Consider the following 17,406-nt stretch of genomic DNA (forward strand, 5'->3'; position numbering starts at 1 on the left):
GTTCTAAATCAAGGCTAAAAAGCTGAGAGGAAGAAGCGTTTGCCCACTGGTGCCATTAATACATTGCAGGATAAAAACAGGGTGATGAGAACAGAAACAGAGACAGAAAAAAAAAACCTAAGAGTTACCGTTCGGTACCGGCGACGGAAAATGTCTGTAATGCGACTTTTCCGCTGGTGTTGAACCGCAATCGGATTTTCTCACGAAACAAACAAAAGGACACTGAAGTGCAATGTGGGGGTGTGGGGAAAGGGGGTTTCGGTTTAATGCAGGCAACACACGATGTCGGCATTATGGGTACGTGTAGTATACCAGATTGGAATGACATCCGAGCTGCACCAGTATCCCCTTACGTAATTTCTTACCTCGCTATACTATGCGCTCGACACGAATAAAATAAGATTGTTCGAGTTGAGTTTCATGCCGGGGCAACGGATAAACATTTTGTTTCCTGTTAGCTAACAAAAACCAATTTTCATTTAAACATCCTTCAGGATTTTCCCTATTTGTTGTACTACATATCATTAGGTATATAATAATCTACTTCTAAAAAATGTGTAACTGTTGATTGTATAACTTTTTTGGCGTTTTTTCATTAATTTTTGAAATGATAAAAAATACTTCTTATTTTGCTTCTTTTTGGTAAGAAGGACCACCTACGGGGTAAAACGGACCATGACGGGGTAAGACGAAGCAATGCTATTTTCAAACAGTTTAGTCTAGTGAAAATTACAGGAACAGTGCTGTTTAAGGTACTAAATGTTTAGGGTTGTTCATCAAGTACACACAAACTTCTGGAAAGACCATCCTGATTCGACGTGCAGAACATTGAACATGTTCGTGAAAAATTTACCAAATTTTTGGAATCTATTAGGACGAATATCTACGTGGGTCTAATATCCCTCAAAATCTGTTCACGTGAAGTCTGAATGACCCCGAAGTAGGTATTTCTAGTTCCGATTCGATATGTTGTTTCGTCCAGCCAGCTCGAATTCCAGTTCATTGACATTTCGCATTGTGATGGCGTAGAATCGATTCTCCAGCTGCAGCAAACAGGGTTACCATATCTACAAAATAATCTGTATTTATACAGATTTTTCGGACATTTTGAAACCAAGAATCTGTAGATACAGACTACAGATTTTTTTTGGTTTTCATACAGATTTACAGATTTTTTAAAATAACGATCCAATATTAATAAAGGCTAAATCTCAATAATTCTTTCCCAACTCACCAATTTTATTCATATAGCATTCGAATCAGAATCAGTCAGAATGAGAGTCATTTTGGCATTCATATGTAGCGTGTCGTATTGCTTTCTCATGGCACAGTAAAACAAAAAAAATGCAAAATTCAATTTTATTATTCAACATAACTGCTTTCGAGGCCGATACAGCGATTATAACGTTCTTGCAACTTGACAGATAGTGCTCTTTCGGTTTTTCCTCAAAATAGGCCTCAGTTTCAGTAATCACTTCATCATCGGTCTTAAATTTCTTGCCAGCGAGCATTCTCTTCAAGTCTGCGAACAGAAAATAGTCGCTGGGGCCAGATCTGGAGAATACGATGGATGCGGAAGCAATTCGAAGCCCAATTAATGCTATTTTATATATATATTTAATTGATTTGTGACTTTTACATTTTTTTTCACAATAACAAACGTTGCTTTACTCTCAATGCTGTAACTCACGAACCATTCGACCAATTGGTGTCAAATTTTGACACGTATCCATTGAAAGATGGTGCCTTGTGATAGTCAAGTAGATTTTTGCAAGAGGCTGCATCTAGACGTCAACCTTATGAATTTTTCAGCCGAACTGTTAAGGCAAAAAAATGCAAAAGTCTCCGTCATCGGCTAGCTTTACAATAAATAAATAACACTGTTTATCTTTTTCCTACTAAAGCGCAGTGAATACTATTTTTTACGAGGATACCACCAACACCGTCAACATAAGTATGCAAATCAATGATACTAAAGCTAAGATTATGTTTCAAGATTGAACTTATAAATTTAACCCTTTGCGGTCGTATTATATTTCGACATGTGTGTCGTACTGGTCGCATTTACATGATAAATCAGTATAACAAAAATAATTAGTTTTACGCCTTTCATCAAACAATTTTGGTTCGTGAATAAGTTCACAAGACGTGAAAATTGGTTCAGAAAAAGTGTGAACTGATATATTGTTGCATAAATTATAATATTAGCATACTTCTTTGCTGTGGTGACTGGAAGCAGACAAAAGACCGCAAATGGTTGATACAGATTTCGATACAGATTTTCTGAGAAAAAAACACAGATAAAAAGATTTTTTGAGATCAAAAACACAGATTTTATTATGGCAACCCTGGCAGCAAATGCTCCACCAGTTCTTGTTCCTGAGTAGTGGTAAAAACTGGATCAATGGATCCGAGCTTCATCGTTGGTGATTTATTGCCTTTGATTTGTTGGTGGTTCTAGGAATTCCAAAACTGACTGATGCTGTCCTAATGGACATGCAGTTATACAAGGGTCGTTCAAAAAATAACTTTCAGTGAATCAGAAATCGCGGAGAAATGAAGTTAGGACAAAAAACAAGGTGATTTTCGTAATCTACGTTTTATTTTCTATTTTTCTACATAATCGCCGTAACGTTCGAGGCATTATTCATAGCGTGGCACGAGTTTTTCTATTCCGAGCGTGAAGTGCGTAGCGTCCAACTTTTTGAAGTACGATGTAACTGCGTCACGGAATTCTTTAGTGTTACCGAATCGTTGACCGCCGAACGCCGAACGGATTACAAAAATCACCTTGTTTTTTGTCCTAACTTTATTTTTCCGCGATTTCTGAGGCACTGAAACTTATTTTTTGAACAACCCTCGTACACTGCCGCTTGAGCCATATTCAGCTTATCCAACGTCCATTGCATCTGCGACGACTTCCTTGTGTACTTTCGAGGCATTTGTGTGTAAAGAGATGAACAAAAAGATGGTATTTTATTTGATATGAAAATCATTCAATATCACAACGTTTGGCGCTTTTACCCAGTCGAAAATGGTTCGTCTTCCCCCCAGAGCACCTTTTGCATTATTTTGCACTTTACACGCATTTTATATTATACTTTACATGCCTTTTCACGCAGGCAGAACCGGAACAATCTACTGAAAGATTGGGATACTGGCAACTAACGGAATCGCTTGCAACCGCAATGGACGAAAACTTTGTTTTGTTTACAATTTCGATATGTCGTGCACTCAGGTGTTGCAAGGTATTTCGAAATGACAAAAATATGCTATTAATGTTTCTTGCGTAGCATATTTGCCAAAATACTGGGGATTTCTTCTAAAACTAAAAGTGGTCGTCTTACCCGCCGGGCGGTCTTACCCCGTCTTCCCCTACCATACTTCTAGGGAAAAAACTAGGGAAACAGAAACTATTCGAATGATTCAGGCGGACGATTTTCATCTTAAGAACGTGATAAACTATAGTATTATCTTTTGAAAAACGAATAAAATTGAAAAAAGATCTCGCAGTATAAAACTTTGAGAGCTGTTGTTCCAGACAGTCAACATTAATAAAGAGTGCTTCTCCAAATTAATAAAAAAGTAAACAAAAACATTATCCTTACTGCTCATTATAAAAATCTGACCCTTTTTGATTCTTATAATTCGATTGAACTCGCTTTTTTCGCGCGGGTCTTCGCGATGGCAACATGCAAAGCTGCTATAGCGATATCAGACTAAGCAAAAAGCCAACCATAGAAACTTCGGAATCTGTTTTTCTGTGGAGGTTCATTAAGCTTGGCCAACGAGGGGAAATGGCGTTTGCAGCTTTGCACAACGATTTGCAAGATGCTGATAGGATAAGGACGCGTCGCGCAGTGGAAAGTTGGAACGTCTTTTTCGACTGCTGTAACCATTGTCTCGCAAATGAGGCTAATGTTTTTAGTATTAAGTTTTATACCACAAAAAAAACTTACAATACAGTGCCACAGTATTGTACAACGATGCGTGTCATGGCGAACAGGACTGTTCGGTATTTTTGCAAGCGCTCATTGAATGCATTCTGGTTCGAACTCATTTACTATATGTGAACTATGTAAACCGTTTTTAAAAAATACGAGGTACGATTAATTAATTTGTATTCGTTCTCATCCTTTTCTGTGTGTACATATGAAACGATTTACTGCACAATGAAAATTCGATAAAATTCCACTGCTGAAATTAACCGGAGACACTGCATTTTGCGATCCATTATGTGAAAATCATCATTGTGTCTTGTTCCGCATATGCCTTTCAATCTGCGGTATTAATTTCTGCCGACGTGTTGAGAGTATCAAGCATAAATCATTCCTTTGTTTCACTCGCACACACACGCACGCACACAAAGCAATTATGTTGTCTGACGTCAGCGTTGATTGTCGGTATCCATGTAATGAGTCTGTTCAACTGCAGCTGACAAGCATTGAATGGCACCACATTCACCGCTCCTTTTTCTCGGTTATAGAAAATGATATCGAGGCGCCGGTTTACAACCATCTCCATTGCGTCAAATAAAGGACAAATTGAATTCCCCGGAAGCACAAAAATATTACTTTTCATATCGTTATTAGTGGTGCTTTAATCATGTCTGTCAATGACGTTTTGGGATGTGAAGTGTACAGATACAACAATTTGCCGTGCAATGCGAAATAAGGAAATATAATTCCACACTTGAAATTAATCCGACAACGACATTTTGTATGCCACATTATGTGAAAATCATTATCATGTCTTGTTCCGTACATGTCTCATTGTCAGCATGAGTACTGCTTGAATTGAAATGTCCTGGATCTCATACAGAGATATCGGATTTAATATGCATTGATATATGAATTGAGATGCCGGTTTGTAACAAATACGTATTTCCAGAATAACTAAATGTCTCGAAATCCTATGGATTTTTCACAGGTTACCTGGAAAAATTACCGACCTCTTCATTACTTCAAAAAAAAATGCATGCTCACTTTTTAGATTTTCACCCTTTCCTGTTAAGCCTAGTTTCTATGTTATAAAACGCTCTACCATACCTGAAAAGTTTGAGAAAAGTTACGCAAACCAAACTATCACAGAAGATCGCTTACAACTACCATTGATTCATTTAAGCCGTCACGATTTCACGACCAATGATTTAGCAAGCCTATAACGCCCGAGCACATGCAGCAAAACCGAAGAAAATATACCTGGGAACGCTTGAATGGGAAATCATGCTCTTTCAGTCTTTTTTCGGTTATTGCCTTTCCCGATTTTCATTTAATCCGATTGAAGGCAATTGAAGGTTGAGAAACATTGAAATGCATAAAATGGATCGATTCATGGTAAGCAAGATACTTGTAGTGATATGTTTTCTATGAAATTTTCCAATAAAGAATTGTTCACGAAAAGCAGCGAGAGCTTATGCAAGATACCAGCAGTCTTTGAAGATTCCCAAAATATATGAGGCTGAGAGATCGAGAGATCTGTATGTTCACATTATTTAACCCATGAACTGCAAGGTGTTCGAAAAACGAACATCAACTTTGATAATTTTTCATGGCTTGACAAAGCAACCATATGGTAATTTTGACGTAGGATTACGTCTTTCGGGAACATATTGGGGTACAAATTGAAATTCGAAAAATTGTGAAAATTGTCCAATTTCAAACGCTTATTGCTCAGTCATTTAATAATGGATTAATGAAATTTTGCGTCAATCGATTTCAGCACTCCATAACAATTTTTTATATTGAACAAAATAATATATGTCATGAAACTAACTATCGAACAATTGAAAAATCTCAACCCCTATCTTAACGAAAATACCCACTTCTGATTGGTTGAAATTGACGACACATGCGGCAGGTCCCTAACAGAGACATCAATACCAAGCTGCCTGGGGGAAATCGACATTGCAAATACATGAAAGTAGGGGGAACTTTTGTTCCTACCAAAATGTGTTCCAGAACAGAACAGAGACATCAAAACCAAGTTGCCTGGGGGAAATCGGCATTACAAATATACTTCCATTCGGGGGCATCTTTGTATTGGAAGTAAGGTGAGTGATACGATTAATTCTAGTAAATCAAATTTAGATTTGGAACTTTTGACGTTAGTTGCTTCGTGAAATTTCATATCAAAGACCGATCCTGTATTGTGGAAAATTTAGCACAAATGTAAGTTTAAAATTGTATATGGTAGCAGTTAAATGTTAAAAATGAGTTGATATATGAAACGATTTATTTTAATTTCCTAAAATTAAAAACCAAGGTGTGTTCCAACTCGAGAACGGGTCGTTTTGTTTAAGCTGTCTGTTTTGTTTTCACCCAAGGGAAGTTTATACGATGAGAAAAATTGGAAAAGGGAAGAAATATTGGAGAAAGTGATTTCCCATATCCTCTACATATAGTATTAGAAGTTGTTAGTCCAATTAAAATTCGCATTGGGTTGAATAAACACTCAGAAAGTAAAAATTATAAAAAAATTACCTTCTCCATTTCAAATATGTTTTCTCTATATTAAAGTAACATGTTGTTACTGATGAGAAAAAATGATAATTGTGTTCGATATTGGTAATTGTCTTATATCACATTGGTGAGTTTTTTTTATTTCATCTATACATATCACAGGAGGCATCTCGTCTAGGATCACATAGGGTGGTTTTCATCATATCTCGTTCCACCTCGGTATATTTTATCTGATATCACCATCCAACGACTGTTTATCATCCTTCTGCTATCATCACACTGATAAAGTTAACAAACAATACCCAACAACCGAACAAAACGGCCCTTTTCAGGGCCACCAAATCATTATCAAAGAGTTTAACGATGTAATTCTTCAAACATATCCAAAATCAACAGATAGTCTAACGGAATCCTACGTCAACTATGCGGTCGTGTCTCGGACACAACCCTACTGTGACTTTTTTGCACCAAATGATAGCTTTATTTATTAGCTACCACTTACCTTCAATTTCATTGAATTACGTATAACGTTATTGGGTAATGAAATCGATTTATAGCAAAATAATAATAATAAATGTGTGAACCTTTCTGCAGTAATACTTTGATAAAAGAATACGCATGATGTAAGATAAAAATCAAAACAAAAGGGAAAAAATACAGATTTTGGCCAATGTTCAACTTTTCGAACAGTTATTTGCCGGTAAATACAAAAATTGGAAAAAATAATTCTTGAACATCGGTGTTTCCCTAGTGTCAATAATCAAAATAACACGAATAATTTTCAGAAAAAAAAATTTCTACAGCTTGGTCGCTAATGGGTTAACACAGTGCATCGTGTTATTTAACCTCACTAAAACTTATGCTTCCTACGATAATCCCTACGTTAGAAGCAATTTTCATGGATGCCGGAGAATAACACATCGCGTGAAGATTCAAACAAAAAATGGGTGGGTTACACCTATGATATAACTGCAACCGTTGACTCAGTAATCATTTGATTATATTATTAATTGAATGAGTGTTGTGTTCGTACCCACTTTTGTAGTTCATGTTAGAAAAGCACATTCCTGAGTGCAAAAATGCATGCGGATACAAAAGTACCCCCGGCTTGCATTGAGCTTGAGCTTGGGTAGACTGTACAACTCGTAGTTGCTCTCCGTGATTGACCTGAACCAGCGAAATCGCACAAAGAACACACTATTCAGACGCTAGGGAATAGCACATGATTATATCCGAAATACTCTTTGAAGCCTGACAAATGCAATAGCACACACAAAAAACAACTTTTTCGCACATTATTCATTACTATAAAAAAAAACTAGGGATGAAGAATGGTGTGAAACGGATACATATTTTTAAAGCTGCACAAAACTATGTTAAAACACGTCTGCACTTGTTGAACGCCCAATTCAGACTTCCAAAAGTACCCTCGGCTTGTATTAATCAATAACTTCAACTTAAAATTTTTATACTATAGGGGTTTCAAACCTGAAATTTCATTCGGCTTTAATAGGATTTTCCCGGGCTCCTCGATTTTGTGATCCGTGTTAGGGGAAACACACTCCACTCTGTACAAATGCAAGCGAGTACCTGCAGCTTGCATGTATTTGCCCTTTTCCCCTTTGATATGGAGTCTGTGTTGGGGAAAACCGTATTCCGCTGTCACTCTGGTTACTTCATTTGGCCGGCACCATTTGAGGAGTACGAATTGAATCAATCAAAACGTGGCATTTAACGCGTTTGGATAATGCTTGACATTTCAATATTATTCAATTGTTTATCACAAGAAAAATAAAATGTTATTCATTGCGGTAGATCTTTGCGAACTTATGAGAAATGCTCAAGTTATAAGCATTCGATATCTACCATTTTTTCCAACATGTTCAGTGTTTAGATTTTCATTTCACCTCCAATTTTCCGGTTAGACGTAATCCTACGTCAAAATAGAAATTGAGTTTTCTAAGATTACAATTTTAGCAACAAAGGCAAAAATCGCAGTACTACATACGACACAATTTTATTCAATTCGTTTTGTTCCTAATTTATTAGAATGAAACGAAATGTGGAATCTAACTCTTTAGTAGGAATTTCAATGGCCCTGAGAAGGACGGATCGTTTGAGTGGTTTTACTGAACACTCCGAAACGAACGATTTGAGGGCGAACAATCCGCGCGGAAGCAGAACAACAACTGACGGTTTACTGCAGTAATCTAACTATTTATTGCGCGCTCTCCTTATTCTTTTTATAGCTCTGATACACGATGCTTACCTACGATGGGTTTCACAACGGTATTGGTATATACAGCGATGCCAAGCGTATCATTTCCCAAAGTCAGGAAGCATAATAAATGATAATCAGGAAATTTCTTGATCGCAATAAATTCAAAAATGCTAACATATTTCATACACAACATCGACATGTTGTTTGGTTTGCAGCGTAAACTTGATGAATTCAATTCCTTCGTTGTTCATTGTTTCAGTTATTTTCTATATTTTCATTATTATTCAATTCTAACTGAAGACAACAAGCCAAAACTTGTATTGGTCGATATTATGGACATATTGATCACTAAAGCCAGCTACTGCGAAAATAATGGATCATCGCTTCAGTCACTGCGAAATATATTTCATGCTGGGTTTCATGAATCGAAACACGAAATGCTTTAACGATATTTACTGTTTAAAAACGCTGTATTGCTCATTGGTGCGTAGTATGTTGGAATACGGGGTACAAGTTTGGACCCCGTTCCATGTAGTCCACATAAATCGGAGAGAGCGAGTCTAGAAGCATTTTATTCGATATGCTCTTCGCAATCTCTATTGGAGGGATAGGACGAATCTGCCAGTGTATGAGAGCCGTTGTATGCTGATTGACTTGCCAACATTAGCAATGAGACGAGTACTGCTTCAACGATTACTTGTCTTTGATGTCCTGACTGATCACACCGACTGTGCAGACTTATTTACGAACCAGGTACCTCAATCCAACATTTATAAAATACTCATTGAAACAAATTCGTAATTAGTGTGTTCGAGATCAAAAGACAATTATTTACTTCTATCGTCAGAACATCTGCTCCCGAATAGGGATTGTTAACCGGTTTTACCGGTAATACCGGGTAATTTTTCATTACCGAATTACCGGTAATCTTACAATCGATAACCGGTAATTTCGGCAATTTTCATTTTTACACCATAAATAATATTCTCTTTTATGCCGCTTTGAAATATTACTCGAGAATCAAAATAAGATCGAAACAAATCGAAACAATCGAAAACAACTGGCAGTGTTGCGCCGATTCTAGAACCTCCGAGCTTTAGTTCAAAAATCACTCCTCGATCTAAATACGAGACACAGGATAAGTATCAGCGATGAAGAACTGACAGTGATGGAGGAATTGGTAGATGCCCTCGAACCATTTCTGGTCGCTGTTGAATAGCTTTGCCGGAAGAACTGCATACTTCATGAAGCTGATTGCAATTTCAGCTAGAACAGCTATCTGAGCAACCTTCAGAAATTTCCAAGCAGCTACTTGAAGCTCTTATTGAAAGGATTACAGAAAAATGTTTCGTATATGCAGATTTGGTTGCGTATACGCCCAAACTAGCGTTGGGAGAAAACATTTCATTTTCGGCAGAAATAATGCTTTTTCGTGTGCTGAAGGGTTAAATCAGCAAATAATGAGCTGTTTTAAAAAGCTTAAAAATGTTTGTATATATGGGAGCAGACATCTCTTTCTTTTTTTTTCTTCACCCCTTTTGGGATTGTACAAAAAAAGTCCATACGGGGATCGAACCAAGGCCAGATGAAAACCAAGGTTGTTCAACACGACCACGCTATCCACATAGCTACTGGTGCTGTTGCATAAATGTGTGATAACATTACACCTTATTATAAAGTGAAGTTGGAAAGTGTTTTCTAAGAATCAAAGAAGAGCAGAAACGAGAATCTATGTCTTCCTTTGTCTGTGCCGTGTATTTGGCAAACTACACGAAAAGCTATAATACTTTCTTATTTGCAATGTGTCTCCTGTTTCGCTACGATTTAATTTTCAACAGCACGGCTCAAACACGAGTACATCGATTCGTTTTGATGCTCTGCTGGGCGTGTGTATCTTACTTACGTTCCAAGTAGTCCCGCATCATCATATGCCTTAAGCTATGTATCCATTTCACATCGATACACCACGAGTGATATTCGATGTTGTACGTTCTGGCACAGTCTGATCGCCACGAGTGTGGTTCGGCGTTATACGTGAAGGGGTTGATGTAATAAATCTAGATGCCAAAACATGAGCTAAAAATTAATTTTGGGTGTATGAACAATCATTCTGTTCGTGGTCATGACACAATAAATGATGACTTCAGTGTCTTCTATCAAACGTCACGGACTGAATTTTTTTTTCCAAAATATATATTTTTATCAAGGCTCATATGGCGTTAGCCTGACGGGGCCGGAGTTCAATATTTTGACAATTTTTCTTATTATCAATGTTAGTAATATTTAACCGATTACTCGCGGTCGGCTCGAGGTTAGTATTACAAGTGTTCTCGTAATTGGGATGTTGCTGTCTCCAATGCTCTGTACGTGTGCCCGACACGGGATACTTCCTATTGGGATGGAGCTGACCATTAATCAGCAACGCCCCCTAGTATGTACCCCATATCTAGCGTGGTGCGTCTTCTCGACTCGAGGAATCCAGGATAGAATGGTCACTAGCCGGCGCAATCATCAGTTCGTGTAGAGTTGTCATGAGCGGTACAACCTTTGGCTCTTGTTGAATGATCAGTGGACTGCACAACCTTCGGTCCGTGCATCTGTAAAGAGTGTGTGTATGTATTGCCGCGATTAAGTAAAAGTTTATAGATCGGATAGGAGGGATATGAAACAGGGACACAACGAAGGAAGCATCATTAAACGTTGACATCGGCGTTTCTGAGGAACAGGTATAGATGAAGCAGAAGATCAGGATCACGGCTACCTAAGATATCCCGGACGGGGATATCCGATTGTCTGCCTTGTGCTCTCAGTGCTCTAGAGAGCTGAGAGCGAGCAGCATGGAACCGGATACACGACCAGACAACATGCTCGATGTCGTGGTAGCCATCGCCACAATCACAAAGATTGTTTGCTGCGAGCCCAATGCGATAGAGTTGCGCGTTTAGGTTGTAGTGATTGGACATGAGCCGAGATATCACGCGAATGAAATCACGACCTACATTCAATCCCTTAAACCAAGCACTCGTCGAAACCTTAGGGATAATCGTGTGTAACCAACGACCGAACTCATCTTCACTCCACATGCGCTGCCAACTAACAAGTGTGTCCTGACGAGGAATGTGAAAAAATTCATTATAGGCAATTTGCCTTTCAAAAAGTGTACCTTCTGAAGCGCCCACCTTAGCTAGCGAGTCCGTTTTCTCATTCCCCGGAATCGAGCAATGAGAGGGAACCCATGCTAAGGTAATCTTGAATAATTTTTCGACCAAAACACTCAATAGATGTCTTATTCTTGTTAGGAAATAAGATGAGCGTTTATCAACTTTCATTGAGCGGATTGCCTCTACTGAGCTGAGACTGTCTGAAAAAGTAAAATAATGGTCGATGGGCAGTGTTTCAATGATCCCTAGAGCATAGTATATCGCACCCATTTCTGCGACATACTGGAATTTTCATTGAAGATGCCGAAGCCAGTGGACTCGTTTATGTATGAACCGTCAGTAAAGAACATTTTATCAGATCTAACTTTCCCATATTCTGCCGAAAATATCGGCGGAATAGAATCGGAGCGTAGGTGATCTGGGATTCCATGGATTTTTTGTCGCATGGACAGATCAAAAATGACAGAGGAATTGCAGAAGTATGGGAAGCAAACTTGGTTGGAGATGCCTGGTGAAGGGTGCACGTCGTGGGTAAGGTACTCATGGTATAAAGACATAAAACTTGACTGAGGAGTCAGTTGTAGTAGATTTTCGAAGTTAACAATCACCAATGGATTCATGATCTTGCAACGGATGAGAAATCTGTAGGATAATTCTGTGAACCGAAGAGTAAGCGGGAGTACTCCTGCCAAAACTTCGAGACTCATCGTATGTGTCGAATGCAAACACCCCATGGCTATACGCAAGCAACGATATTGTATCCTCTCCAGCTTGAGAATATGAATCCTGGCAGCTGATCGGAAGCAAAAACTGCCATATTCTAACACTGACAATATCGTTGTTTTGTACAACTGAATGAGGTCTCCTGGATGGGCACCCCACCATGTTCCGGTTATTGTTTGGAGAAAATTGATTCTTTGCTGGCATTTCTGTTTCAAATACGCAATGTGTCTCCCCCAGGTACATTTAGAATCAAAATATACACCCAGGTATTTGAAAAACATAGAGTGTTGGATAGTTTTGCCGGATAGGTAAAGCGGGAATTGGGCGGGTTCGTGCTTCCTAGAAAAAACGACAATTTCAGTTTCCTCCGTAGAGAATTCGATACCCAGCTTGAAGGCCCACGTGAACAGATTGTTCAGGGTATCTTGCAACGACTTTTGCAGAACGACGGGATTAGTACCCGTGATGGAAATAACTCCATCGTCTGCAAGTTGTCTCAGCGTGCAGTCTCTAGTTAGACAATCATCCATATCACTGACGTAAAAGCTGTACAAGAGGGGGCTGAGGCAGGAGCCTTGCGGTAGGCCCATAAAACTGTAACGAGAAGATTTTGAGTTGCCATGAGAGAAATTCATGTGCTTTTCTGACAGTAAATTGTACAGGAAATTATTCAGAATTGGTGAAAGTCCACGATTATGAAGCTTCTCTGAGAGAATTTCCATGGAAACTGAATCAAATGCCCCTTTGATATCGAGGAAAACGAAAGCCATTTGTTCTTTGCGAGTAAATGCGATTTGGATTTCAGAAGATAGCAGCGCGAGACAATCATTCGTCCCTTTACCTCGGCGGAAGCCAAACTGCGTATTTGACAGCAAATTGTTCGTTTCGACCCACTTGTCCAAACGAAGTAGAATCATTTTCTCTAACAATTTGCGGATACAGGATAACATACGGACTGAATTGATCAAGTAGGCATTTGAAATCGTACGTGACTTGATGAAATTTGACAATTATGGTATTGATTCAGTAGCTGGACAACAGGAGGGAAAAAATCCACTGGAAGATGCAGAATCTGCAGAATATTTAAGCATCAAGAAAAAACTTAAACCACGATTGCAGCAATCAAAGGTATCAACTTCCAGACCAAGTTCAATGTCTATAAACGGATTGATGAAAATTCTCAGACAAGTTTTCGTACAAAGGGCATCAGAGGCAAATACATGGCAATGGTATTCGATGCTCTTCGTAATGTACGCCCAACATCATTGGACTCTGAACGTGCGTTTTCCTCTTCAGGAAATTTCGTTAATGAGATCCGGTCTAGATTAGAAGACGACAAAATTAACATTATTTGTGTCCTTTAGTATTAAAGGGTGTGTCACATCAAATTGCATCACGGAAAAAACGCTGTAGAAATTTAATTTTTAGGAATTATATCTTCAGCTTTCGCTTATAATCAGATAAGAGTGTATAGATCACGTTGGCCATGCTTCACTGTCAATTTTTCGTAAATTTGGAAAAATGTCGTCGAACGAAAAAGAGCGTCGTGAATGATTCCTGTGCACTCATTTCGAGAATCCGGAGTTGTCACATCGGGACATCGGTAAGATGCTGGGAATCGTCCAATCCACGGTCAGCAGAGTACTAAAACGATACTTCGAGAACCTAACCATCAACCGGAAGGTGAAGAACGGCAAAAATGGATGCTCCGTCAGTGAAAAAGATCACAAGCGCGTAGTTAAGCAGTTTAGACGTGATCCGAGAAGTTCGGTCCGGGATGTCGCCAATAAGCTGAATTTGTCAAGTTCATTCGTCCAGCGGACCAAGCAGCGGGAGGGCCTGCGTACATACAAGGTTCAGAAAGCTCCTAACCGAGACGAAAGGCAAAACATGGTGGGGAAGACGCGAGCCCGGAAGCTGTACACCGAAATGCTGACGAAGCCGCATTGCCTGGTAATGGACGACGAAACCTACGTCAAAGCGGACTTTCGTCAGCTGCCGGGCCTGTTGTTCTTCTCCGCAGAGGACAAATTCAGCGTTCCGGAGGAGATTCGCAAGCAGAAACTATCCAAGTTTGCCAAAAAGTACATGGTGTGGCAAGCGATCTGCTCTTGCGGAAAGCGGAGCGCCCCCTTCGTGATGACCGGTGCGGTAAACGGGCAGGTTTACCTTAAGGAGTGCCTACAGAAGCGCTTACTACCACTGTTGAAGCAGCACGAGGGCCCGACCATCTTCTGGCCGGATCTCGCTTCGTGCCACTATTCAAAGGACGTGTTGGAGTGGTACGAAGCCAACGGGGTCACCTTCGTGCCGGGAAATGAACCCGCCCAACGCGCCGGAGCTTCGCCCAATAGAGAAATATTGGGCGATTATGACGCAGGCCCTCCGGAAGAACCCAAAAGTTGTCAAATCGGAGGCGGACTTCAAGAGAAAATGGATTTCTGTTAAAAAAAAAACTACAACCTGACGTTGTACAGAACCTTATGGACGGGGTAAAGAGGAAGGTGCGAGCATACGGGCTTGGGCTCGAAGTATGAATAAAAAGAAAATGCCAAAAGTTGTTTAATAGTTTTTATTTAACTGTCTATAATTTTAAAAAGGATCGGTCTACTGGGCGAATTTCTACAGCGTTTTTTCCGTGATGCAATTTGATGTGACACACCCTTTATTTTAACCAACCAACTAAATTGCAAAATATTTTCTTGTAAACTAATCATTATCAATAAAAGCCGTTTCTTCAAGAAAATTGTTTATTTCAATGTTTTTTTACCGGTAATGAAATTTTCATTGCCAAACAAACGGATATTGAAATTTTGGCACGGTAATGCAATCCCTACTCCCGAACACTCGCAGCAATGAATTACTTATGAACGGTTCACGGATCATAGTCTTTTTCCATTTGTTCATAACAATAACTTCATTAAGCTTCCCCATGACATCACGTAAACTCTTGCAAGGTTCCAAAGGTTCCTTGATTATGAATTATTTATATATCCGTAGTTAACGAAGACCTTCGTAGGTGAAGCATTATGTCTTATAATTGGTCAATAGATAGGTTACACCCCTCGTAAAGATATCTAGATCAATAGATCAGCTAGTTATAGCTTGAGTTTATAGAACTTTCCTGAAATGAAATTGAGGGGCTTAGAATGCAAGGGGTGTAAGTGACTTGCTCTATTTCTCTTCATCAACTTTTTCTTTAGTCTGAACTACAAAAACCTTCCAATTTAAGTTCGCTATAGTATCCGATAGATGAGGTTCTGACCTATCTTCCACATTGTCAAATACAGCTGGGAATGTATTTGCAGCTAAGTTATGGCCAAAAGAGAGAAATCGATCAAATCACTTACACCCCTTTCATTCTAAGCCCCTCAATTGTATTTCCGGTCTAGAATTATAAAAGCAATTGTTCTCCGAAGATCTCTCTTTTTGCCCGGTTAGACGTTGAGCAATATATAAAGATATTGTATAAATGTACCAAGTAACATTTATCAATAATGTTCAACTCTACTGATTACTGCTCCAAATATGACTGTATTTTCATCTTATCGAGCTTTCGGCGGAGGTAACTAGCATGCACTTACGCCACTAATATTATTGATTATATATTCGTCTTATATTTCATGCAAAATCCAAAGCCTTCATTTGTCCGCTGGAAGCTGGAAAATGAGTCCTGCTGAAGCCTATCAAATGCTTGTAGACTCTTGGTACTGAACCTTGAATAAGACAGGATGCACGTTTGAAAAACTAAAATTCTAACGGTGAATGCAAGGTTTGCTCCGTAGAGTCAGATAGTTTCAAAATCTAGTTATAGAACATTACAGCAGAAGTTTGAAGAATTATTGGGAGTAACTCAACAATTTATTATGAATGTTCTGAAAACGAGAAAATTGTGTATCTCGTGAACTAAAATTGAAAAACGTTGGAGTATTGTTTCACTTGCGGGAAGCATATTAAAGCTTCTTTCACATCGGGTTGAAACTGGACATGAGGAGAGAATACTTTTCGGCAACTCCAAGATCAAAACTAAGATACTTAACTACCAGTTCATTTGATTCGACATGGTTCGACAATTCCGATATGCAACTGAGTCGTTTGATCCAAGAAACCACTTGAAAAAAAAGGAATACGAACAAAGAAATGGTGAAGCTTCACTTAATCGGGACCGTGGTTGGCCATCTGTCGCAAGCAAACGCTCAAAGGGAATGGAATATTATTCAATATGGTTTAGGTTTACATCTTTCGCAGAAATCCAAACTTGAATAAATGAAATTGCTCATGATTCCGGAACGACTAGTAACCGGCGATAGAAAATCTGTTAATCTGTTTATTCTGTTTTACAGTAAATACATTATTTGAATACGCCAGAAAGGAAACAAACTAATTGTGTACTGCCAATATGTCATAATTATCATAATGATATTTCGTGACATTCACACATTGAATGATAGCCGGGGTGAGTCGCAATTCGCTCTAGAATGTTTGGATGCGCTATCAGGAGACCAATTTCAGAACAAGACTGTATCGCGTGACATTTTTTTTCCATTCACAAACATTTATTTATTTTATCGAAACCAACTCGGCAATAAACCATAACGATATAACTTGTCTCAGAGGTGTACTCACGATGATGTGTATTCCAAGTACGTTCCATTTCATTCTACATATGTCCTTCCATCAAAAAACCGTCCGAGTACGTCGCAACTAAATTACTCGAATGTAAACAGACACAACAGCCGTTCTAAATTAAGCAACTTCGTGTCGCAGACAGCAGATGCTGCCGTGTTTAGATTCTTTGGTGTATCCTTCCGCCGCGCGCAGCGCCATTCGCGTACGTTCG

At 38.9% G+C, this 17,406-nt stretch overlaps 1 protein-coding gene across 6 annotated transcripts in view; it reads left to right on the forward strand.

The window, feature by feature from the left end:
- LOC129773218 (dual specificity calcium/calmodulin-dependent 3',5'-cyclic nucleotide phosphodiesterase 1A-like) overlaps positions 1 to 17,406 on the forward strand; it is a 544,686-nt gene that overhangs the window by 486,271 nt on the left and 41,009 nt on the right. The gene's annotated exons all lie outside the window — the stretch shown is intronic.

This window comes from Toxorhynchites rutilus, chromosome 3 (assembly GCF_029784135.1).
Source record: "Toxorhynchites rutilus septentrionalis strain SRP chromosome 3, ASM2978413v1, whole genome shotgun sequence".
Classification (NCBI taxonomy): Eukaryota; Metazoa; Arthropoda; class Insecta; order Diptera; family Culicidae; genus Toxorhynchites; species Toxorhynchites rutilus.